This window comes from Scaptodrosophila lebanonensis, unplaced genomic scaffold, assembly GCF_003285725.1.
Source record: "Scaptodrosophila lebanonensis strain 11010-0011.00,11010-0021.00 unplaced genomic scaffold, SlebRS2 tig00001415-arrow-pilon, whole genome shotgun sequence".
Taxonomy (NCBI): domain Eukaryota; kingdom Metazoa; phylum Arthropoda; class Insecta; order Diptera; family Drosophilidae; genus Scaptodrosophila; species Scaptodrosophila lebanonensis.
In genome coordinates, this window is record NW_022060742.1 from 9,478,901 (window position 1) to 9,505,900 (window position 27,000).

The 27,000-nt window shown below is 37.9% G+C and overlaps 1 protein-coding gene across 1 annotated transcript in view; it reads right to left on the reverse strand.

Moving 5' to 3' along the window:
• Positions 1-14,196, reverse strand: part of LOC115632432 (neurotactin) — a 45,647-nt gene extending 31,451 nt beyond the window's left edge. The window contains exon 1 of the mRNA XM_030529575.1: positions 13,808-14,196. The gene's annotated coding sequence lies outside the window, so the exon portion shown is untranslated. The remainder of the gene's footprint in view (positions 1-13,807) is intronic.
• Between the last annotated feature and the right edge of the window lie 12,804 nt (positions 14,197-27,000).

Here is a 27,000-nt window from a genome sequence, read left to right on the forward strand (position 1 = left end):
ATACCCTGATTGAATGGGAAATGTTTTCAGAGGCGTTCAACAAACATTACATGAGCTAATAGAAATATCGTAACTGCCATTTGGGGGAACATTTTTTATTCAGTATGAACAATTTTTTTTAGGCATACGGAAAATACTTTAGCAACGCATTGAAGCTTATTAGAAAGCATAATTAGTTTGGGAACACTGATAACGTATTTATTATTTTTTTCTAAATCTTTATTCTTTATTAAGATAATTATTGGATTATATGGTAGCATTGGATTTGTTCAATCATGAAGTGAAAATGCAATTTTCAATTGAAAAGCATATTTTGTATTCCTCAAGATTTTGGCAGCACAAGCTCATTTCTCTTTCCAAGTTTTAAATATGAAATATAAAATTAACATTAACTAGTCTATGATAAATTTTGATGAAAACTTTAACTAATTGAATGCCTTGAAGTCGACGACAAGCAAATGCCTTCAGACATGTGAAATACCCTTTATTGGGTGCATGTCGAACTATTTCAGTACTGTGGAAGACATCACGATTAACCATGCGCTTTCGATGGCTTTGATAATGCGCCAAATTGGCCAACGGAGGCGGAGGCGCAGGACAGGCCAGGCCAGCCGAGGTGAGGCGAGGCGGTCACGTTGTAATTTTGCACCGTCATTGGCGGCCAGCAACGATTAGAAAGGATGACAAAAACAAAAACAGAGACGCTGACGTTGACGCTGATTTTAGTCGAATGCGCCAGCGATAGCGACAGCGGCAGCGCCGGAGCGAAATGCCAAAGTAATCAACGCGCTTCTACGATTATTTGTGATGCAAGGTGGTGGTGAGGGGAGGTGGGTGGTATGTTCAGCGTGTGCGTGATGCGCATGAGTGGCGCATCATTGCGCCTTAAATGGAAGCAGAGCAGAGTAGGGCACAACAACAGCAACAACAACAACTGCACAGTTGACGAGCCCTCTGCAAATACTGACGATGACGATGTGCTGGAAATGTGCATCACGTGCATCAAGGGAGTGAAGGGAGCTGTGCTGCAATTTTTAGACATTTTTCATTGTATTGTCGGGTTTTTTGCTTCAGAGCGCAGCGATGCGTTTATTAAGGACAGCGCACCAACAGACAACAATAATAACAACAACAACAATAACAACAACAACAAGAGCAACAACAACAACGGCGGGGGTGCTGTTTATACTTCACTCGACGACTCTTAGCGTGCGAAGGGAGCGAGCAACGTCTGAAATTGTCTTTCCCTTTTTTGGCAGGCGAATTTAATCGGGGACTGGAAATCAAAGCGAGCATACAAAAGTTGCATGTGGGCCAACAACAGCAAAAGCAACAACAGCAACAACCATAATAATAATAGTTCTTCTTCTTCCTCTTCTGAAGACTATGCACTTTGGGGTCGCTCTGACAGCCATAACTCTTCTGGTCTGCCTCGCCATGTCGTCGTGTTTCGTTTCCTTTTGTGCATTATTGAAATTGCGCAGTTTGCGATTGATCTGCCTATGTAATTTATCGTTGTATAGTAATACTATACTAGGTATACGAAAATGTAAAGGTATGCATGTATAAGCCATTCTGGGTGCAGGTCAGTGTGACTGGCAGGGAAACAATCAATCAATCAATCAATCTGTAAATGGCCAATAAGGTGCGCTACTGGTCCTAGATTTTTCGATGATGTCTTAAACGGATTTATGACAGTCGCACAGTACATAGCAATGGAATAACTTAGGCTATGGTCAGACGGGGAAAACATTCGCACACAAACTCCTCAAATCTTACAAGTATCCCAATTCAGTTTTTCAAAGTAGAATTTCATGATATAACTGTGAAAAACTTAAAAAAAAATTAAAATTAGTAACGACTTTAGAAATCAATTTACTGGAATAACTTAGGCTATGGTCAGACGTGGAAATCACTCACACACAAACTCCTCAAATCTTACAAGTATCCCAATTCAGTTTTTCAAAGTAGAATTTCATGAACAATATGTGAAAAACTTTAAAAAAATCAAATTATTTACGATTTTAGAAATCAATTTAGGTTTGTAGTTTTAAAAGAAACATAAAAATGTGCACTACTGGTCCTAAATATTTCGATGATGTCTTAAACGGATTTATGACAGTCGCACAGTACATAGCAATGGAATAACTTAGGCTATGGTCAGTCGTATCCCAAGTCAGTTTTTCAAAGTAGAAATTCATGAAAGAAATGTGAAAATTAAAAATTAAATTAGTTACGATTTTAAAAATCAATTTAAAAGGAACATAAAATGTGTTTTAATTGAAATAGATCGTTCCTGTTTTTATTTCATGAGAAATAGATCCAATTTGAATAAAAACTACTATTTCTACTGATGGGTATAAATTGGTGAAACTTTGAAAGAAACTTTTTGAAAGACTATTCCTAAGCTCAACCCTGAAACATCTTCATGTATAAGATGCGGCTTAAGATTTACAATTATTTATCATATTTGCGATAATTAAATGTTATAAAGCTATGTTTTGTTAGTCATCGGCGTATCACCTATAAATAGAATAACTTCGTAAATGAGCTCAATGCGTGCTGCAATTTCAGATGTGGATTATTTTTCACTTTTTATTCCTTTTATATGTATGTATACCAGCCCCCCAAGTAAACGATGCCATCCCAAAAACAAAAAATTAGACCAAACAAAGGAAAGAAAAGAGAGAATTTTTGCGCTGGCTAAAAATAACAATTTGATCCCCTCAGAACGGGAATTCCGTGGAAGCGAAATGAAAACAAACTGCGACGTGCGAAGGCGGCTATGAAGAGCAACTCACACATGAAATGGGAAATGTGGGGAAGCTGTGTTTGTGCCGGCGGCCCCATTCTGATTAGCAGCCGGAAAGTCAAAGAGGAAGAACTGGGGAACAAGTGCAATTAAATGTCTTGAAAGTATTTGCGTGTTCGGCAATAAAAGAGAAAAGTTCGGAAACGCTGTAAATGGGATGTAAACGCCCCAGGCGAGAGTATCCCCTACACACAATGAAGTGACCAATTATGTCAAATTTTCAAACGCATGTTAATTCGTGTGCGTGCGGAAGTTTGTCCAAAGCACTCGAACTCGTCAGCGCCATCATTTCCAGCAAGTAGTCGGGCAAACCTAAAACTTCAAACCCAAACCGTCAAGCTCTCTCTGTCAACAGCAAGTTTGCCACGCATTGTTGACCAATTGCCGCTAATGACGACGCTTTGTCACACGCCCCAGATGCCCCAGACGCCGCAGTCGCCACTTCAGATCACATATCTTCAGTGTAGCTTGACATTTTTGTGTTGGGGGGGAGGTGCGGCGATGCATTTTGTCATTTATTCCGTCCGCCAGTCAGTTCTGCAGTCAGTTTTAATGATTTTTAAATCGCTTTTTATGTTTAATTGCTGCAGTTGTTGCTCATATTTCAGCGCCCAAACCGCACTCCCTGAACCCCATAGAGATGTGATTATTTGAACTAGTAGCTCAAAAAACCATGGTTTCAATCCAAGTGGAAAAGTCAAATTGAAGGGAAAGCATAACTCGAACAAAACTAAATTCAAATGAAAAAAAAATTGTATACAAATATTTTTATCTTTTTATATAACACAGATTGTGCTAACGGGCTGTGCTTTGGCCAGAAGTTTGGTTTTGGAAAATTCGATCTCCAAGTGAGGTGAAATCGCCAACAAAACATGTATGAACATTTTAATATGAAACACTCTTTCTTTTGCGATAACTAAAAACAATTTATAGAGCGTTTACTGAAGCTTGAGAAGAACGTGTACTTGTATATAAATTTGATTGTTCTTACAGATAGATGGGACTATATCGCACTGTAAAGGATATATATATATATATATACTCCACCCTTTCGGGTAAAGGTTATTTAAATTAATCTCACCACAGATTAAGCCGGGGTCTGTTCGAAAAACTAGCATTACTTGGTGTACGTAATTTTTAACCTTAAGTCAATTGAAGTGATTAATTCTGTAAGAAGTTCACTTGGCGTATCAACCACGATTGGTAACGCCGTTATTATCATTCTACAGGGTCAAAAACAAATATGTTTGAAGTTGCTTGACCAAAATGTAGACCACATCAGGGTCTGAGCTCCCAGCTCAATGCAATAATTTGAATTCTGCTATTAGTTAAGATTTAGAATGAAACCACATGGCGTCCATGCAATAGAATTTCGTCTATCGTTTAACCTACATTCGACTAATTTCCAAGTTCACATTGTGGGTCAGCAAAACTAATTTCATGCTGTTCTCCCGCAGCAGCCAATCCCCGAACTGATGCTCGGTTGCTGCCCGCCTGCCCGGCCATTATCAGCAATTACCTGGCACAGCGTTTTCACGATTTTTGCGCCAACAACTTCCACTTCGGGTTAGCTGCCCCACCTTCGCTCTCCTTCGAACGATGAGTGGCTGAGCTTAGCCGCTCCTTACAAGTGGAACAAATTTATTTGCCCGTCCAAATGGCTATTAACAATTTTTCTTGTGACTAATCTTTGCATCTGCCTAATGTTTTTGGCTGCTGTTGCTGCAAAAAATTATTAGAGGGAAATCGCCACATGTTTCCGTCGCCATGGAGCGTTATTCGGAGCCATAACTCCTGCCAATAACCGTTGGTCATGTTCAGGGGCGAAATCTGATCGCGACGCTGAAGCTGCTTTCCTGCCTTTCCATTAGGAAATATTGCTGGAAATTGCATATGGAAAAATGCAGGTACATATAAAAATGTCAAAGATCGCATCGACGTTGGCGTCTCAGTCTCGGTCCCGGTCCCGGTCCCAGTCCTAGTCTGGGCTCCACTCTCCGCCAAATTAATGATCATGCCCGTTGGCGACGCTCACTGGCTCCAGTTTGGTAGCTTACTACCGCTGCTTTGGTAGCACGCCATGTCTAATGACGTCATTATAGTGCCCAGCACGTGTTCAGTTGCCATAGTCCATAGTAGTACTTACCACTTCTGCCTGCCCCCGCCAAAGTCTGCCTTCGGGAAATGTTCGTGCGGTCGACTGGAAATCGACGCGCTGCAGAATAAATAAAAATTCAAATTCAAATTTTCTGCTCGCCGCGAGGGTGTCAAGTTTCATGAATATGCAAATTAGTGTAGCTTGCTTTTTGGTAGATACTTCCTTAGTTGCCGGGAGCAGCTCGAGTGAGGGGGGGTGGGAGGAAAAAAATCGACATGAAATATATGCGCGCACTGAGAAATCAACGTGCGTGAATTTTAAGCAAATTTATTGCGTGTTCTTCGCTCATATCTGGCCCATGTCTGAATGAAAGTATAAAATGTTGTATCGTCGTTGGGTGTTGACGGCCCCCAAATGATACAAAATAAAATAATAGCTACAAGGGATATTTGAATATGAATTATGACTGTGTCTATGGCTTGGCAGTTCATTTACAATGTCCCTTTCTAAATAAAATAAAAGAGCAATTATGGTTGGTGTGGCGCCCATTTAACAACAAGGCAACAAATTAATAATAATTGTAAAAGAGTTGAAGAATTGAATGGGGCCGGAGATTTATTGAAGTTTAAGAACCACTTAGGAGGAACGAATTTTAAATCTGAAATGCGATTTAGTTAATATGTTTTATTAACTAAGTTTATGTACAGATATTTAGGTAATTCTTTAGAGCTGAAGAAGTTTTCTTTCATTATAATCCAATATCTATCGAATGGTCTCTGAGAGATTTACCTGTAAATCATAACCATGCATAAATAGCAATGAAAGGAAAATAATTGTTTCTAATGAATGCCTCGTACGTAACTCAGACGAATTTAAGAAAAAAATTGCCTACATTTAGAAATATCCAAAAAGTAGATGGTATAAGTTTTTCCAACAACGAAAAGTCTGTTTTCGATATTTATTAAGGGAAGCCCGATGAGTCTCACTATTTCTTCTGTTCGAAGCAATTTAATAACGCTGGCAAAACTGAATCGAAGGAAAGACTTTGCACAGGAAAAAGAATATTTTATCCCAAATTATGTTCATTTTCTTCCTAATGCTCTCTATAAACTCACAGAAACTTAAAAACAATGTTGTTTGTATTAAAAATATAGATTACCAGTAGCAACTACTTGCCTAATTACCACTATAGCCTTTGTGGTAAGCATAACATTTTCATTGCGATGCATTCCACTTATTGAAGCACATAAATTCCGAGGATCTAGACAGCCTCTGTGCAAATTCCTAAGTCTTAATTACAAGTCTATAGCAGCAGCAGCCGCAGTCCCAGCAGATCTTCATACTCATGCCTCGCTCCATCTGGTATTTCAATTACAGCAGTTCGTACGATAAAACTAATTGATTGACTGCATCGAAAGCCTAAACGCATCGATTCAGAGGTGCTGATAATATTTATACGTATGGCAGCGCCAATTTAATTGCATTTTCCACACAATAATAACAACAGCAACAGCAACCCGAGAGAATGTGTTCGGCTTAAGGAGAGCCAATGTGGAGTGCCACATCAGAAATTTACAACATTTGCACGAGTTACTCGTAATGTTGCAGGCGGAGCACGTTTCTCCACGGCTTGTCTCGCAAACTTGGCCATTACATAAACCATAAGTATCGGGCCGGCCAGCGTGGAGGCCTCGAAGAATAGAGACACAATGAGCAGCTGGACGCTGGACCGCATTGGATCGGCGCGTTTGTTTATGCCACACCATTTTGCCAATTTTCACAGCTCGGTTTTCCTTTGTGCGACGGTCATAACTTTGGCCAACATCGGCCTTTCTGTGGCACAAAGAAAACTCGAGGTAAATTACGAATAGGCAACGGTAAACATGCCTGGCTGCCAACCTGCCTTCCTGTCAGCCTTTCAGTCTGCCTGCCACGTAGCAAGTGCAACTTGGCATCAATTTTAGTTTTAACTTGCCACACGATTTTCACCCAAGGGGGTCGCTCGCGAAAAACCTTTCAGCAAGTTGTTTAGCAAACCTGATTTGCCGGCGAGTGGTGGTGCAGTGGCGGACAGTGGCGGTGCGGCAGGTAGCTAAATGCAACTTTTTTAATGGAGGATTATCCGCAACACCAGCAGTAACAGCAGAAGCAACAGCCACAACAACACAAACAGCATCCATCAACTGGAGCGCCCTTACTTTGGCGTTGTCAACAAACTTTCCAGGCACAGCAACAAGGAAGCGAAAAAGAAATCACTGAAGCACCACCACCAACAACAAAAACAACAACAACAACAACAACAAGAGCAAGTTGAATGAACCCCACTGGTTGCTCCACTACTGAAAAATTGTGTGCTTTTTTATACCCTGTATTCCAGAAATGGGCAAGTGCAGTCTTTTCATTTCCAACAAGTGAATGTAACGCTCTAATAAATAGCTTTAGGTTGTGGTCAGACAGGCAAATAATTCATATAATTTTAAAAAGAGGACAGACAAAAAATGTTGCAGGGATTCATTGTGACGGGTAGATTGATTTTCTTTTGATAGAATTGTTGTCTCTTTTATGAAAGTTGGACCAGAGCTTTAGAAATGGAAAGATTATTGTTATTAATTAATACTAATTTTATTAAACAATGTTAACGATTCGCATGGAAAGTGTTTATGAATGGATTGGGTTTTCCTTTTAACAAAAACAAAAATTCCTTAGACATGTGATTTGTGAAAAAAGTTAGATTTAATAAAAAAAATGTTTTGTTTAATTCAGGTAAGATTACTTGTAAACTTTGACAAATTAATGGGAAATTATTTGTCTATCCGAGTTAGGAAATCCTTAAGAGGCCGCTAAAGCGTCACGAACTACGAAAGAACAAATCCAAAACATGAAATCTATCTGATATATTCAACTATTTTTTTTATGAAGATTGTTTTTTTTTAACTGGTTAAAAAATTACATTTAATCGGTACTAATATGTCAAGTTAATTGGTAAAGATATTGTATTTTTCTTTTTAAATATCCAACGTTACAGGTTTATTAATAAGAGATAAAACTAATAAACCAAATTAACTTCAAACCTCGCAAAAAAAAGAAACTGCGTCGAATACATTTTTTGTTAGAGAGTAAAATTATGTTTCAGTAAACCCGTTAACCACAAGGCGCAAAAGGCATAAACATTTAATAATCTTCGATTATTTATAGTATGAGTCAAATCTTATAGTCTGCAGAGTATTGAATAGTTCTGCAGCTGTGGCTTTAAAGTGCTGCTTGTTTTTATTTTTTTGTGGCTGGAACTCGGCCGTAGGCAGGCAACCTACTGCTGAGCTCCTGCTGTTGTTACTGCTGCTGGTGCTGCTGATGCTGCTGCTGTCTGTTGTCGCTTCAGGTAATGATGATGTTTGCGGCCTGGCGTTGCAACTCCCCAAAGAGCGAAGCGCTGCTGTCAATTGTGACGGTCTCCGAAAGGAAGCGCAAAGCGCACAACAGCAAAACGAGGCTAGACGTGCAGCCGGGAGGGAGAAGAGTCTGAGAGGTTGGCAGGCAAGCAGGGAGCCAAGCAGACAGCAAACAGAACAAAGCGGCAGCAGGAAACGAGCTACAATAGACATACAGGACAGACGCCCGCTCTCCTTCCCCCCAGCACGCTCTTTCTTCTTAGCCTGCGACCCGCAGAGTTTTTTAATCCAATTTCAAATAGAAAAATCCAACAGCGCGTCCCAAAAAACTTATGAACAAGCTGCACATTTCCGCAAAGTATTGATAATGACGTTTATTGGCAGCACCGGTTCCAGCAGATGAGAAGGCGGACGGACGTTAGCGGCCCGATTTCAACACTTTCAGCCAAGTAGCTCAAACATATTCATACATAGCCGAATACACTAGATAACACAATATTTAGGAACTTTTTTTTGTCGCTACTGATACTGGTTTTGGTACTTGTTTGTGAAATATATATGTATAATATATGTATAATAGTTTCGATTTTGTATGTATATATATTCTTAATAAACGTTATTTCAACAAGAGGTGTAGGGTTGGAAAGTTATATAATTTGAAAACTAGTTTAATCATTCATGCTGATAATTGTATTCATCCCTTCTTCAACCTTCAATATTGGTCATCTCTGTTAGGAAGTCATTTCTTCATAAGAAAATTATCCCTAAATTTTTAAATAGTGTACCAAGGGTTTTCGCTAGTTTGCTGTCTCTCTCTTAATATTTGTTAATATCTATCTAGTAGACTAAGAGCAACAGATGCTATATGACTGCCAGATGATGTGCTTATAAGATGATGGCAATAACATGGAAAATCTTGTAATCATTAAAACTTATAATTATATTCATCCCTTCTTCAACCTTCAGTATTGGTCATCTCTCTTAGTCATTTCTTCATAAGAAATTTATCGCAAAATTTTTATTTTTTAATAGTGTACCAAGGGTTTTCGATAGTTTGCTGACTGATCTTTTAATATTTGTTAATATCTATCTAGTAGACTAAGAGCAACAGATGCTGCCAACATGACTGCCAGCTAGTCGTACTTATAAGACGATCGTCTAATCTTGTAAATTTAAAAAATCTAAATTTTTATTTATTCTAGAAAACAGTCATACTTTCATATATGAGCTCCTGGGAAATTTTGAGTTTTTGCGAATATTCAAGCTAGTTGCTTAGTGTTATGGGCCAGTTGCTATACTTGGAGATGGAGCATTTGTAGCTCAATGGCGTGTAAAATAGCTGCCGGCAACAATTTGTAGCAAAACGGACACTCCAACTGATTGGACAGACGGAATGGACATCGAACGACCAACGAACGAACGGGGGCAGCATCTTCGCTCTACTCTCTGGCTGATGTTGAGGCTGATCTCAAGTGGCGTGAACAGCAATTGAGTTGATCGAGTGGAAAACCCAGCTGCCTACTCAAAGAGCACAACAACACTGCAGATGATGGCGATGGTGATGGTAATTATGATGTTTCATCATTACAATGAGGTTGCAATGTGCCACAATTTAATAAGTGCAAAAATAATCGCGTTCTTTATGCATAATTATTGTGTTATGCCTATTGTTGTTGCTGTTTTCCGTTGTTGTTATTTCTGTTGCTGTTGCCACTGCCAAAGTTCAATGAACGCAGTCGCTGTTCGTGCCTTTGCTGTTGTTGTGCAATGTCTGTAATTCAAAGCAAATTATAATGCTGAAAATTGCTGGAGTCGGTGCACCGCACTATACTGTCGACTGAAAACTGTCCTCTTCACCGACAGCCACCTCCCCCCCCGGCCACTTCACCCATTCTACTCTACAATGCAGGAAATTTATACTCAGAAATGCGCGCGTAAAATATTTTTATGGCACATACACATACATATAGTTACGGTCAGTTCTTGTCGCAATTGTTGCTTTTATAGCTGCTGTTGTTCTTGTTGTTGTAGTAATTAAATAATGTAAAGTTGAACTGAGCCGAGTCGAGTTAAATAAAGTTGACAAAGTGACACGCGAGCTTTGCCTCAATAGTCCCATATTCGAGTTTCAAGCGACTCCACTGTCCGTTGCCAACGACCATTAAGTGCCCACTTAGTTGCATGGAGAACGATTTTACACAGAATCTATTAGATTACAAGTACTTACTTGTGCGGATTGAGTGTCGTGCACTTGACATCTCCATCTCTGCTGCCAGATGGGCGATAATTTAATTAGCTTCGTGTGCAGACTTTATCATGCAAAATAACTATGATAGTGGGAATCTGCATACTCTGCATATTGCACACCAAAGCAGCAGTTGATGATTGTGGGGTCAAGAACCCACTCAGTTACCGACTCACAAAATTTGTGATATCAATGCTGTCTGTTCGAATGTAGTCTGTTCAGTTCTAGTACTATATGAAACCACAAACTACATATATTGAAACTCACATTCCAAATTAATTGGACTCTTCGCTAATTAAGCTAATTAATCGAAGAGGTATCATATGAATTTAGAGTTCAAACATAACACCCGAAAATAATGTACAATACAATTTTATGTTTTTTAGCGCTGAGGATCTGCAACATTCACTTGGCTTAACTTATGAGGAAAAAGGACAGTCAATAATATGTAAGGCAAATAAAAGGAATGGTTCCTTGGCTGATAAATATAGTATTAATGTCAAGCGGAAAAATGAAACATCGAACTTTTTATTCATTATATTTCCATCAAGGACTCTTCCAGTGGCAAACAGTGGAATTCACCAAAGGTTTCAAAACAGAATATTGTAATATTTGGTTCATGACATGTAGATCTTCCTATAAAAACGTAGACAGATAAGAAGGGGATATAGCAAACCAGATTAGTAATACATACATGTACATGTATGTAAGTATTCCCAAAGAAATAATCAATTCTGCCAGGATTTTCTGTTACTGAGCCGGTTTATCTATTTCGTATAATTTTGAAATGCTTCTTTTTGTCTGACATATAATGAAGATAGCATTTGTGCTACGGGCTCCCCTCTGATCTAGGCTCAGCATGTAGCCAAACAAGATTTTTCATCCGACTGGTTTATGGCACTAATTTCGCTTTTGATGCGCCCCAAAGAAGACGAACTGCTGACAAAAACAACAGTGAAATGCAATCAATTGCATCAATACATGGACTTTGAAATGGGGGGCTCAAGTTTGAAAAATGTATCTAAAACAATTGTCTGCATTAGAAACGCATAAAGCTTCATTAAGAGCGTATACTGCGGACTTTTCGACTTGCGTCCAACAGAAAGTGCAGCTTACAATTAACTTGCTGACTGGCCTGATGCATCGTAACAGATATGAGTACCACAGATACATAGACAGAAGGCAACAGTTGCGCCGCTTGAGTGCATCCACATCCACGGCATGATACCCAACTGAAAGATACAGAGAACCACGTCCACATACATACAATGAATTGCAATGATAGAAGCGGCACACACAACAACAACAACAAAATACTATATGCTGTGTAGAAACAACAGCAGTAACAATAAAATATTGTACAACAATGAGTGTCTGCCTGTCAGTTAGTCAGTTGGTACAAAGTTTTCTCCCGTCAGCGTTACCATTCGAGCCAACGTTTGGAAAAGTCACGGCAGACGGTCCGTCGGCCTGTCGATCTTTCGGTCGGTTGCTCGACCCAGACCCACGGCTTGGACAGGCTGCGGCCGTACTGTTGGAGGTTAGCAGAGAGCGCTTTATTACCATGGCATGAAATTTGATTCTCGGTAGAGTTAATTTGTAGCTTAGTTGGAAATTTACTTTGTAATGAAAGTTAGTGTTCCCAACACAGTTACTGACCAGCATGACTTGCGCGCTTTCTTTTGCAACAATTCACAGGTCCCGTGCTCCCAGCTTGTTGACAGAATCAGAATTCTACAATTTCTGCCTACATATGCAAATAACAGCACGCCCGGGAATATGTCATCAATATGGAAAAAGTTAAGGGAGTGGAGCGAACAGCCATTAGAGCTCAATAACATTCAATAATGGATGTTGGGTTGTCGAGGGCGTTTGTCGTTACATGGGCCTCGGCTTGTAAATTTGATTTTGGCAAACATTTTGGGCTGCTGTTGACTTTTTTGTTGTTGCCAGCAATTTCGTTCAATTTTTATTACTTCCTCCTGGCAGTGTGACGTTCGTTGGTTCGTTCGGTGGTTTGAAAATCGACTGGCGCAGCATTATATTGAGTTGTTATTGTATCCCCGTGGGAGCAGCGGACACGTACAAATGTGTCTGGTCCAAAAACAGTAAGCGTCGAGTCCAAATTGGCAACAAAAGCGACTGACTGACTGACTACACATGCCAACTGAGCGTGCGAGCTACCGTTGCGACAATTGCTCCTCTACCTCTGTCTTTGCCTTTGTCATTGTTGGCACAGAATAAAAAGAAAAGCAGGGCCCATGCGCATAGTGCTTGCTTTTGTTGTTGACTGCGCGCAAAGGATAATTGTAGTGCCTGCATTGATTTCTGACATTCGCTGTGTCTGGTAGCCATGGAAGCGTGAAGTCCTCACCACTGATTGGGGTGCACCCCCCTTTTGTAACACAGTATTTGCAGTATGTATTTGTCCTCTTCAAAAGGGCTGCGACGCTCAACGAAATTAGCGCCAGAAAGTAGCTAGAGTTTGCCTTTTGTTTGTCTGATTTCAATGATAATGCACCAGAGCTTTGGTGGTAACATAATAAGATGGATGATTGTATTGTATGGGGGCTACTGTTTCAATCAAATAGAAGATATAGGATAAAACGAGAGATGCAAACTGCTACAACAAATGAACTGAGCAGTAGATTCCAAGAACATTTTTAAGGGGTGGTTGAGATAAATCGCGGGTACTTAATCAAGACGGTTAGCTTATATAGCCAAGTGCATCCAAATGAGCAAATTTATATTCATTAGATTTTAATTGCATTATAATATTAAGGACAATAAATTAGGGAAGTCGTTTGTACCAAAATAAGCAGTTTGGAAATAAAAGCAGTAGTATGCCTCTCTGCGACTGTCCCATGTTGTCCCATGTTATCGACAATCTGTGTATTTTGATGAGACAAAGGAATAATTTTGTCTATGTTTATTTCGGACCCACAGCATCAGTTGTGTATGTATATCTAGACAACAACATACATAAATACTTGTTGTTACAACTTTATATAAAAGTGGCGATATTTACTGTCAAACACAAACAAACTTGGTACTTCACGAACTCTTTGGGAGGAATATGCAAAATATGACTCTCGTCAATGTTGCCGTGTTCTGCAGCCACAAAAACACAAGTGTTGCTCTAAATGTTTAAAGTGCCAAAATACGCACATAAAAATGCACTGATATAAAGTACATACATATATGTATGTACATACATACATACATATGCTATTTATGATTGGTTTCCCAACTGCAAAATTTACCTCTTCTCTTTATTTTTTCTTCCTTTTGCACCTTGCTGTCTCACAGCTGTTTGCATCACGCGACGCTTGTGCGCGTCCTTTGTTTTTTGGTCGTGCGGTTTTTTTCTGACACTCGTCCGACACCACACTTTTCTAACACAATTGCAAATTTCAAACGCAAAAACTTTAAGAACATCGAAAAACGCTTACAACATAACAATCTTATGTTGTATGTACATATGCATGTATTTATGTTTATAAAACGGGAACTAGACTCGCGCACTCACAACAAAAATCAACTTGCAACGACGCCAACCGCAAAACGAATAAGCAAAGGCGGCAAAAAAACAAAACACAAAACAACTAGCGAAAAGCCGCCAAACTCTGTCGTGCTGAGAAAGAGAGAGAGAGAGATGTACCAACGAACGAGAGAACGATTACAAGTGCAGGCGATGAGAGAGCTCATAAACGGCAGTTATCTGTGTGCGTAAACGTGAATGGCAAAATAAGTTTATAAATATTTTTTGAACAATTTGCATTGTATAACAAACAAATGAGCAAAAGTGGTTCTGACCACAGCTTCAGATTATACTATGTATGTATATCTTATGAATAGCCGTTTGGGGGTTGCATTTCTTCTTGTATTTTCCAGTTGCCATGCTAAAATTCGCTGACCAAGCCGGTGAGACACACCGAAAGGATTAAGAACGACTTAGCGGGTCGCTTTTAGTTCTCATGGTGTGGTGTGGGGAGCGTCGGTCCCTGGACAGTGAGTGGCAGTGATTTTTATACACTTTACTGAAAATTGTGACGGTTTATTGTTTTTGTCTGTACTTTTGTAACACCCACAAGAAAGCATCGAAAACATATTTTATATACGAGTTTTGGGGTTTATGTATAGAGATACTACTATGCAACAGTATTGATGCTATTTTTTAGTAACCACACTTATTTTCACACATTTTAAAAAATATATTTTTATTTTTATCTTTTTCTAATAGAGTTTGGTTTTAGACAAAGTCGGATTTTTAGAAAGCCCTAGATGCATAGAGAAGCCTATAAATTACTTCTTCATATTAAGTACATTCAATTAATAGTATTGAAGATGGAATATTTTGTATTACAAAAACAATTTTTTTTACAAAAATATGAATTTAAAATCCCAGTAAAATTAGAAACTACAAGTTATATTAATCAGTTATTTCGTCATCGTGGTGTCATTAAAAAGAAGTTAAGTATGACAAATTTGTTTTATTTGTATTTATATATTTGTTAAATATTTTTTATTGAAATAATAGAAAGCACGGACACATTAAATATTGTTTTTGTTGTAAACCACAGTGAAGGGTATACAGTTTCGGGACAGCCGAATATGAGTTCATCGGTCATTTGGGGTGGCTTTGGTCGGCTAAAATTTCACACAGTAGACATCGAACTTCTAGAAATTTCGCCAAGCGGTGTACAATACAATTTTCCAATGCTTATGCAAAGCCGGCCTAGCAATCGTCCCTGCACTGCACTTCAAATAATGGCCAAACATTAGGGAAACACTTGAGAGTGTGTTTTTAAAGCCGAAGTCATCAATGGGAAGGATGAGTAGGAACAACCCTGTCGCCGGCCGCCTGCCGCATTTGATATGCAAACAACAGTTGAGTTGCAAGAAGTCACGTGCTGCCAACACCACCAATATCGCAACGATGGCGAGGACGACGTTCGTCACCGTAACCATCACTGCCACTGCCACTGTCACCGCCACCTCCTCCTCTCCCTGCATCCACCCTATGCCCGTTTCCGTACGCTAATAAGCGGCAAATAATTGGCAGACGAACTTGAGACTACCCCAACATCGTCAGAGTACGACAGCGTCCTGGTTCGACGTCAGTCGATAGCGTCATCGCCGTTGTGGTCTGCCATGGCAACACACAAAACAACAACAACAACAACATCAACAGTAGCACTAAAAATCGATAGCAACCACCCAATAGGGATGGACAGACCACATTCGCCACCCAACGCCCATTGCAGGTTGTCGATCCTTGTTGTTGGAATGTTTGTTTGTCTGGACGAAGGACGACTTTGCAAACAAACTGTTTGCTTACTCGTATTCCAGTTGAGCTCTGAAATTTTTCTTTCTTTTTTTGTGGAAATGCGGGTAAGCTTGGAAGCTGCAGTTTGCGTTTGGCGTCTGAAGTTGACTTCTGTAGGTAATCCAAATAGATTTATGGCCCACACACGTGTTTCTCATGGGCCCGAAAAACCGGCCTCGCCCCGAGCAAGCACATTAAGCTCTTCTCCTTTTTTTTTCTTTTGTCTCAGCTGTAGTTGTCTATTTTACTTTTTGTACAGCGCAAAAGTGTCAGAGAACAACAACATTTAGAATTTCCGGCAGCGGTAATAAAAAGTTGGAAATTTATAAAACCCAAAAGCGAGCGCGTTAGGCCAGAACCATGTCAGTCTGTCAGACAGTCGGTCCAATTGTGCCTCAAATGTCATTATAACTAACCACGAAATTTGAATGTCACTGCAATCTGGGCAGTGAACTAGACCGACGCCTTCCCAACGACCAAGTCATAAAGCACACCTACAAAATGCGCAATAAAACCTACTCCCGACTACATACAAGCATGTACATACATATGTTACTCGTAGGTAGATAGATCGAGATCGTGGTCGTAGTCAGTCTCTTTAGTTCAATGCTGGTCCGGTCATTATGTGCCCCGTTGCAGCTGAAGTCCCCGTCCCGCGACTGTTCAATGAACGTTGACGTTTTTGTTGCACCGCGCTAGTGGGCCTGACAGCAACGACAACAAGAACAACAATTAATTTGGCCAACGAAGCGCGACTAATAATGTGACTATAATGACGACAATGAGTTCGCTTTGTCGGACCAGTTTTCAGGCATCGTGCCGTACAGTTTAAAAAAAATTCCAACCAAATTTTGGGATAAGCACATAAAAGGTCCTCCAAAAAAATGTTAAATTAAGAATTAAAATTCTGCTTTAAATGTATTTTGATGGTTTCATTCCTGAATTTAATTGTTGAGACTGATATTTCGCAAATTTCTTTACTGTAAATTAGATTCTAATACGCCCCCATATAGGGCTTCTAGTCTTCAATAGGATGGATTATCCAGTTGCCTCACACCTTTATTTTATGGGTACGACTGCTACAGGGAAGAATGATCATCGTGATGTAATAGAGTTATATAGAATTTTTAGCTTTATTAAGGTAGGTAGGTAGTTAATAGTTCCACGTGACAAATATAATATGCTTAATAAGTAAGGGATTAATCGTTTAGGCCCTAGACTCAGGGCTCGTGCTTCTATCTCTTTTTCCTATGGCTGAAATTGTTAGCTATATCGTAGATTCTTTCATTTTGCTATAGTTTTCATGAATTGTGTTCGAATATAGGATTTGTAGACTTTTTTTTAGAATGGGAGGCTGCTTTATTGAATCGATTTATCACTTCTTACAACCTCATTGGAACCTTGTTCAACCTTGTTCAGAAAGCCATTGTAGCTCAATCCCACTTTCAATATCATGGAAACTTTGTATTATCCGACCAGTCACACTAATTTAATAGACTCTTTACATCCGTCGAAGTTTAGAAGAAAACAAATATTCAATATTTCGATTATTTTTCTGAAATAATTAACAAATACATTATTTCTGCCAGTGTACACATTATGTAAGCCAACTAAGCTCGGCTGGTCGCAGCAGCTGGAAAGTGTTATATGTTCTGTACCAACGATAGATCATTGTGATATATGCCAGGGGCCGAACAGGAGGGCAGGGTCCGCTATGGAGTGCCTTAAACGACGGCGCTATAAATTAACACCGGGTGCAACGCACAGTGGGCGGTGCTGGCCATAAATGCGTACCGACAAATGGAAAACAATTAACCGTTGCATGTTGCACTGTGCTGCGTATCTCACAACTGGCCCCCGAGCCTGAGATCGGCTTGCAGAGATTACCGTTTACATTGGCAGACAAATGAGATCGTAAATCTAAATGGGCTGCCTGTTGGCATCATTCACGCTCTACTATCCATATATTTTTGTCTTCGCAAACTTTGATTCTTAACGTAGGGTCTGATGCAAATAAGGTTGACTTGTTCTACAAGTTTGCTATGAATAGTTAATTCTTAAGAATTTTGTATAGCAAAAACTATAGTTAAGTTAATCATTCTTATTGGATAACATTAACATTACGAAATTCGACTAATTTGTGTTAAATATTATTTGATTGTCTAAGTCTTCTGTAAGTCTTCCAATTTTTAATTATGAATGGTAGACTTTAAAAATAGTTTTAGTGTGCAAAAACTTGTTTCCTTAATCCAATTGTAAATCACAAATCTATTCTGGGAAACATTTTTTTGTCTACTAGACACAAGTTCCTTAATACCCCTGATCCAATATAATGCACAACAAACATAGTTAAATTAGAGAAATAGAAAAACGTGAACTTGATTTTCCCAACAAAATGTACAAATAATTGTGAAATTGTGAGAAGCAATAACCAGGACATTCCCTGCAGGCCGGGCGCATCGAACATTCCTAAGGGTTGATTAAGAGGGCACAGGGAAAAAGCTACCCTCAATAGTCGGTCCCTGCGCAAAACTGCAACTGCAGTTCATGCAATGATGTCCAACAACCCCTAAGTAAGCCTGAACCTGAAGGGAGCTACAAAAACATACCAGACAATGCCATCCATGGTGGCGGCAGTTGCAGCAAAACAGCAGACGCGTACGAAATGACAAACAACAATAAAAATTCGATATGAGGCGATCGATCAATAACTAGTTACATACAATGCGACGCACACACAGGCTATATAGTATACGAGTAGTTGGTACACTCGTATATAACTTTTATTGTCGCCAATGATGATGGTGATGATCGTTCGCTGGCAAAGCGTGAAATTTTAAACAAAGCGGTATGGGATGTGGCCCTTCCAGCTGCAGCCACAGCTGCGCCGGCCGTGATTTTGGAGTATGCCATAAACCAAGGTCGGAATTGAATTAAATGTGCCGCCTTTAAGGTGGTTTTTTCAATGGAACATTTCCAATTGGACGGCCTTACAGATTTCGGTTAATTTTAACTTCTTTTATCAATATAACAATAAATAGTACAAGTTGTTCTAATTGGTATGATCCAAGATTATTATATGAAGGTCATTTTAAGTTCACATAAAATGTAAAGAGCTTGGGAACGAGTTAAAGTCCGTCTATTATTTATCCTCTGGTATCCTAGTCTTTTAATTTCAATACACATTGCTGTTTTAATAAACTTCGAAAAAATATGAAAGAATCAATTGAAACGAAGCCTTCCTTTGGAATTAATCCAAATTAAACAATTTAGTTTCTTATTTAATTCCATTTTTAATGCAACAGGCCATACAAAAATAGCGATCTTTCATAATACATATAACATTTTTAATCTGATTACATATATAATCTGATTATATTAATCGAATAATCTTTGACTAAACTAAATTTGTTAATGGAACGACTGTTTCAAAACTTAGAAATATGAAACACTAGAGCACAAAACTAGAGTATAGAATGTGTTGAATTTATAATGTTCTACCAATAAAATTTCGAAAAGGTTGATTTCTTGTCCGAATTTGTATGGAAAATCCTCCTATAAACATCAGTTTATCAGAAACTATTACGAATCAAAACAAGTTGGAGTGTGGCATATCACTAATATTATTGTCAGATCGACAAAAGCTTTGATTTTTAAATGTTGGCAACAACAAATTTTGATTTAAAGAAAAAATATGCATTGTATGAGCACAATTGTACGAAATATTTATTTCGTGTAAAAGTTGAAGTTTGCCATTAAATCGCGCCCTCGTACGTTTCAGATCTCTTTCGTCGGTGGTTGTTTTTGTACCGCCTGTCGAGCTCTATCCGCACCGCTCCGAGTTTGGATTTGGTACAGTAGCACCCCACAGGAAGAGTGAGTTCCCTTCCATATAAGCGCAAACAGACAGTAACTGTCGCTTTTGCTGCTGCTTTTGTTACACTCAGAGAAAAGAAGTAAGGTGAAAGGTGAAATTATACACCAAATGGAAAAGCATTTCATTTGGTACAGATAATTCAAGACATTTCTAGAGCAGCTGCACAGGAAATAAAACAGAGTTAAATTTAAAAAAAAAAAAACATGCTTTTCGAGTTTACTTCTCGGCTTTGCTTAAATTTAACTTATTTTAAAAACTTGATTCAAAAACAAATAAGATTGAAACGCGAAAAGGAAGCAATCATTTATGAATGTTATACATTAAATAAATAAATTAATTTAATAAATTAAAAATATTAACAGAAAGTATAGAATTGCACAAACCGCCCCTAAATTAGTTGTGTAATTAGGCGGAGGATTTCATTTAGCTAATCAGCAGGAGAATTGGAAACTTGGTTTAGAGAACAGGTGTCGTTTTTCAACTTTTTTTGTGTAATCTAACTCTCTAACTCATTTACTTCAGATGTTTTGCAAGAATTTAAAATGAAATTGAAATTGTTGCCAAGAATGCTATTCTGTATTTGATATTATGGACAACATTTTCTCTGAGTGTAGCAAACTGTTTTTTTTGGTAGCCATATGCAATGCAGATGCAGCCAAAGGGGTGATGACACGCATTGTCCAATTTGTTACGCCATGTCTCTAAATCAGCTAAGGTCTCATCCCAAATTTTGTACCACTCTCTGGGCTTGTTACAACTTTTAAAACACACGCATCTCATATATGTAGGTATAACTGTAATTGGTTTTTCATTAGCCAGCACAGTCTCATACTTATGGTGGACTGGCAAGGAAGAGCATTGAACTTGGACCGTATTCCGTTTGGTTATTGATGAAGCCACCAGGTGTGCTGTTACCCAACTGCTCTTGGCACGTTCCTACCCCTCTGCTACCTTCGAAGGAATTTGTTTTTTGTATTTTTTTTTTTTTTTGACTGCTGCTTGTTCTCTTCAAATTTATGGTTTTCCTTTTGCGTCGATCAAAATACATATACAGCTGACGATTGAGGACTCGCTGCCCATTGTTGCTTAGAATTTCCTGTTTCTAGCGTTTGCTGCCTGATTTGTGGCACGTAATTATCGGGCCGGGACAAGCAAAGGATCTGGGCATAGGGTTCAGGTTTCAAAGGCATCGCGAAACCAGTTTTGGACTAAACTTACGTATTCGATGTATCAGTCCGATTACAAGTTTCCCAGGCCCTGGAGTGAAAGCGATAGATTTATGGCAAAATCTATTTGTATGCTAAAATCTTTAATATCACCAACATACTATATATGGAATATTGCCGCCCATTAATGCTAAGGGTGTCTGAACTTTAGCGAAGCTTTGTTGTCCACATCAATTACTCAAGTTATCCATGACAACAGCAACGATATGCGAGTACTTGTATAGTATATGTACGCGTGTTGATGTCAGTTGCTGGGGCACTTAGACCCCATCCCCCTCCATTGACTCCATTGACATGGATTTCGTTTAACGAGCACACAAAAGCCCGAGCGCACAACTCAATAAATGCAGTAAATGATACTTTATCGCCTTTTATCGCCAATATGAATCTACGAGGGGGTCGCTCCTCAATTTTCGAATGGAGTGGGGACCTAAGTGCGACGACCGGCAATTGTCGCGGGAAGCGGGACTCCAAAGATGAGGGCGACATTGCAGTTCTTGAAAATAAAATAAAGAAAAAGCGAAAAACGTTGACAAAATGTTTCAATCAGTGTACGGCACTTGGTAGTCGAATGTTTGGCCCTGTGCATGAAAATTGTGTAATTCAATTTTGATTGGCTTTGAAAAGGGTTAACCAATAGCGATGGCTAGAAGCCCGCATCATTGAAAATGTGTTTGCTGTGATTGCATTTCGAATGTTAATCAAATTAGCAGCGGCACAATCGGTGTTATTTTATTTAACATTAATAATTATTGACAGACCATTTTTCTAAATTATATGTATTTAGTTTGTGTAAAAGCAAAAGCGAAATACGATGTATTTTCAGACAGCAACTATTTCTCATCCTGCAGAACTAAATGTTGTTTGTCATCTATCATTTATTGTTATTTAATCCTTTTCGCATTCAGCACATCGGCAGATGTTTGTGTTGTGTCCCAATGCCTTGTTCGCAGGATTAAAGTTTATGCTGATGCTGTTGGGAGTGGGGGTGGCGGACATGTGTGCTGATTTTCCACTATTGTGGTGTTTAATCGGTATTAATTTTCAATATGTGCAACGAGGGCTATAAATCTAAATGTTTGACAAACGGCCCAGCACCAAATCAGTCCCCTGACAGGGCACGTGACTGCACGGGGGACACGACGTGCTCATGAATTTTGGCAAATGGTTTTTTAAAAATCATTTGCTTCTATGCTCGCATTAGGGGTATTTCCTGGGTATCCTGATATATAAAAATAGTTATTTGCAATTAATTTGTAACTTATTGGCGAAAGCAACACCCAACTCGTACAACTTCTCTAGGGAAATCATGCATTTCAATTTTCATAATTTAGAGTGTTTCAAAAATATATGAACGTACAATAAAGCGAACAGTTCAAAAAATAAAATAATATTTTATTGGGGATTTGCTTATATATCTTTAACGAAAAATCAAACGCACAGAATACGAAAATATATAAAAGTTCAAAGTAAACATTTTCATTTTTTATAATTCAGAATGCTAGAAATATATGAACATAAAATAAAGCGAAAATTTCTTTAACGAAATTTGAGAGAAAATCAAACGCACTGAATACAAAAGTAAAGTAAACAACTTAAAATGTATATAAACGGTTAGAAATAACCAAATGAACAATTTGTTGAAATCCCTTTTTTCTTTTGCTTTCTTTTAAGTTGATATTTTTAACTTCTTAACATAATTCAACAAAAATTTGATGCTGTTGTTTTTGAAGTCTTTTTCCATTTCTTAAGAAAGTATGAATTTTGTTCTATAATTCAAATAATTATGAACTTATATCATTATTATATTATGTGGCATTATGGTTTTAAATGTGTACAAAAGTTTTGTATTCTGCAGGACTACAATAAAAAATGCGTCCTAAAAGTATGCTGTATCTTTTAAAATTATGGCTCACAAAAGTATGCTTTATATTTGAGTTTGCAAGTTTTCCCAAGAATGTGTTTTTCTCTATTTATGCTGGTTTTCTTTAAAAGAACATTGCTCTGTTTGATTTTTACTGATTTTCTAAGGAAATCTGTCTTTTAAATATTTAATCACATTAATTAAACCGTTTAAGGCTATGATAAGTAATCCGTGTTAAGTCCGATTATAGTTAATGAGGTAGTTTTATTAACCTGTCTACTTATGTCAACTTTGGCCTTTTTTTAATCTAACTATTTAATTAAATGTGTACAGGTGCCATAGATCATAGCCTAGTTAGTATTGCCTCTCATTATTTACACGTTTCTGACAGAATCGTGCCGCACCAGTAATGTGGAAAACGGAAACCGTAAGCCTTAAATGGCTGATGCAATGCATTCACAAAATTTCATCAGCAGTAAACATTTTAACTCCGATCTTAGCTCGTCCACTTTGATTACTAAGCTATGCATTTGTTAATACATATGTTTGTCTAAAGCTTACTCAAGTTTCACAACAAAGTACACAAAACTGTTCATCTTACTTTAAATGTTTGCAGAGCACAGAGGCGGCAAGCAAGGGGCGCAGTTTAGAGAATTAAATATCAACTTTGTTGGCAGTTTATTATAAATCATTTGTTTATTAGTAAGAATTGGCTTACTGATATTATTATAAATAAAGTTTTGGATTTTATTCAAATTGGTAGAAAGCAAAATAATGTAAGTTTAATACTTCAAAATCTGTGGTATTAAAATTATTAAGAAGATAAGAACAATTTATAATTGTTGTCAACTTTTTTATTAAAATATTTATATTTTATGTAGTTATTCGTTTTTCAGGTATTGGTACAGCAATAGAAGCAGGTTGATTATCCAATTCAAACTATGGTTTATAGAAGGAGTAACTACCTGTAGCGAAAGTAATTATTGTGGCTTTAATTTCACTATCTCTCCATTCAATTAGGGGTTTTTTTAAATTGTGTAATTGTTTAACTTTTTATGTTGTTTATTGATTATTTAATTTCGTACATCATTCGTTTGATAAATGATTTTCTTAGCTGAAACAAGTCCGACTGCTTTCGAATTTGCAGAAACGAAACCCAACTTAAAAATAAGTTAATAAATATACATAGTATAAATATAAATCCTGTGATACAAGGCAAGTTTTATTTCATAGCAAAATGTCGGTAATTCAAAAATTAAGTGTTCAGCCACTGTCCGAAATACATATCCGGATTCCCGAGAAACAGAAAAATTAAAAAAAAAACGTTATTTAGAACAAATAGGTTGCATGCATTTTTTAAAATGAAGTCATTGCGTTCTTTGTAAAACAAAAATGGCTATAAGTGGCTACACCCAACATGTAGGTATAAAACATCACTCTCTTGGTCTACCGAATCCTATTCTTTTTCATAAAGAACTTTATTAAATTATACAAGTACAAGAATTTTCAGCACATCTTCAAAGCAACTTTTTTCAATTTGTATTTTTTAATGAATGTCTTAGTAAGTAAGCTACATGTGCCATTACCCCGTTTATTTACAACTACACATTCAAATACATGTTAGTGAACCGAATTCTTAAAAGCTCAGAGTATTCGTGTAAAGGTAATTAAATACTTGTACACGCGCAGATCAGATGATCATTATTGGGATACACGGATCTTGGTAATGAAACAAACATTCCTGTTCTTTTTTTCCTCGTTTCTAGTGCTATTAATATCTCTCGAAAATCTTTCTCAAAAGAATGACAATCATTATAACATACACTGAGAAAAGAACGTGAGTTTTTGTTCGAACATTTTAAAACATTCCGAGTTCAATTATATCAATGAACACTTGTTAAGTTTGACGACCTTGTATGTATGTGTTAAATGTTTTATTGTAACCCCACTTGATTTCTTTATTTAAAGAAAATTATATCAATCGTAGTGTTTGTTCAAGAAATCTTCTTTTAAGTACAACTTTTTCTACATTTTGAGTAATCTCGAAATACCTAAGTGTAGACTCATTTTAATGGATTTGTTTTTTTTTTCATTAGTGAGTTCTTATTAAGCTTCTTTCAGGTATTAACGACAATACCTTTGTAAAAGAAAATTAAATTGCCTTTGACAATTGTTGTGTGGGAATAAGATGTTCTCAACATCTCTTATGAATCGATTTACATTCCAGTCTTATTAACCAAACACTTTTTCTATTCCTCCAGGGATCGCACCATGGATCTTTTTCTCCGAGTGTGTGTTTGTTTTCTGCAAACAATAAAACACAAAACAGCTCACATACTCGTACATACATATCTATCATTTTCTATTAATTAGAGTAATGACTTTTGGGTGACAGGTCCACTTGAATTAGTAGGTATAACCCCCTGAACGCCACCCATGGTTTTTGCACAGCCAATGTAAATACTCGAGACATATTATGCAGAACGAATTCTCCAGACACAAATGAGAAAAATCGAAGTCGATCGTCGTCTCGCTCGTGACTCTCCACCGCGGCGGGTGTCCGGCAACAGGTGGCAGCCAGTGGGGCTCGTTACGAGAAGCTTTTCCAGGCCAGATAAGAAAAGTAGTCGAGTGGCGTTGCCGTTTCCTACACGCGAATGATTTCTAATTTATGCCAACTTTTTCGTGTGGCTCCAACAATAAATTAAAGTAAATACAAATATATATACAATACCTAATGTATATAGGTATTACGTATAATATACTTTACTACTCGTACCTTACCCGAATGAAAGACAACCAGTTGAAATGTTTTGAAAGTTGCCATTTAACATTGAAGGCGAAAACGGCGAGCTGTGGTTCTAGGGGCTCTTGTTGCCAACTGTTGGCTAATTTATTGACTCGAAGCGGATATGACACGTGAACCGAACTCGAAATCAATAAGCGTTTAAACATTATGCCGTCATATGCATAAACACTATGGCGGCAGTAATGTGCATACAAAAAAAAATAATAATAATAGTATGTATTTATAACTAAAGTGCTCATAAAAATGTTTTATTATTCAGATTCATGCTGTTTGGCAACTACCCCTACAATTAGTCGAGCGATTGAGCGACTCAATTCGACTTGAATGTTCAGAATTGTTCAGATTCAGATATCTGTGAACAGCTGCCATAAAGACTCGCCCGTACCCAAGGTACGGTTAATGCTGGTTTACATAATCAACAGGCTGGACAGCTGGCTCGACTGCCATCGGGGCTCATTGTGCTACGGATAATGGCTATAGATGACGTCGATGCCGGCAATGTCTATTGTCACCGAAAGCTTAACGAATTTTGATTTAAATTCTGGTGCCCGGAAGCTATTATAGAGAAACTATAGCAGTGTGGTTTCGTATAAAAGAGAATGGTGTAAAGAATCTACTTGTAAGGTCATTGGCACTTGCTTGCACAGGAAACGATATAAATAGCTAAACAGTAACGGATCCAAGCAACAGTCAAGAATGATATTCCAAATTCCCCAAAGCAATTTAATTTGCTTGTCTTGTCCTTGTCTGATTTCGAAGCTGTCAAGACAAACGACATATAGAACGGATTCGTTTTCGATAGTTTCGCCACAGACTGTTTTAATTTGGACAGATTTGGAGGAGAAGAAAATTCGTATAAAAAACTAACTAGCTAGTTTAAAACAATAGTTTTTGCTTTAAAAATAAATTATGAATACTTTTTTTCTTGCATCTCGGAACACTTTTCAATCCTTTTTAGTTCATTTTTCACTGACTTGCACATTTTCTTGTATCTTTCTTCAGTATAAAGTATAAGAAAATAATGACCCCTAAGAACAGCCTTCTACAGATCGAATACACTTGATTTTGATTTTGAATTCTCTGCAGCCTCTAAAGCCTTCAATGCTCATGGTTTTCTGGAACTTCTGCCCATTCTATGGATTTGCATTTGACATCGAGAACTGATTCGTTTATGATAGCTTCACGAAAAAGGTCCTCTTCTAGAAATGCTAGAAATTATTTTTTTTTTACGCAGCAATATCCTTCTGTAGCACACTTAAATCTTTACACCTTCATAAGCCTCAAAGGTTAAATGTTTTTATATTTTCAACAGGCCAAAATATAACAATTGCGAGAGAAGAAGAGGCTTCGA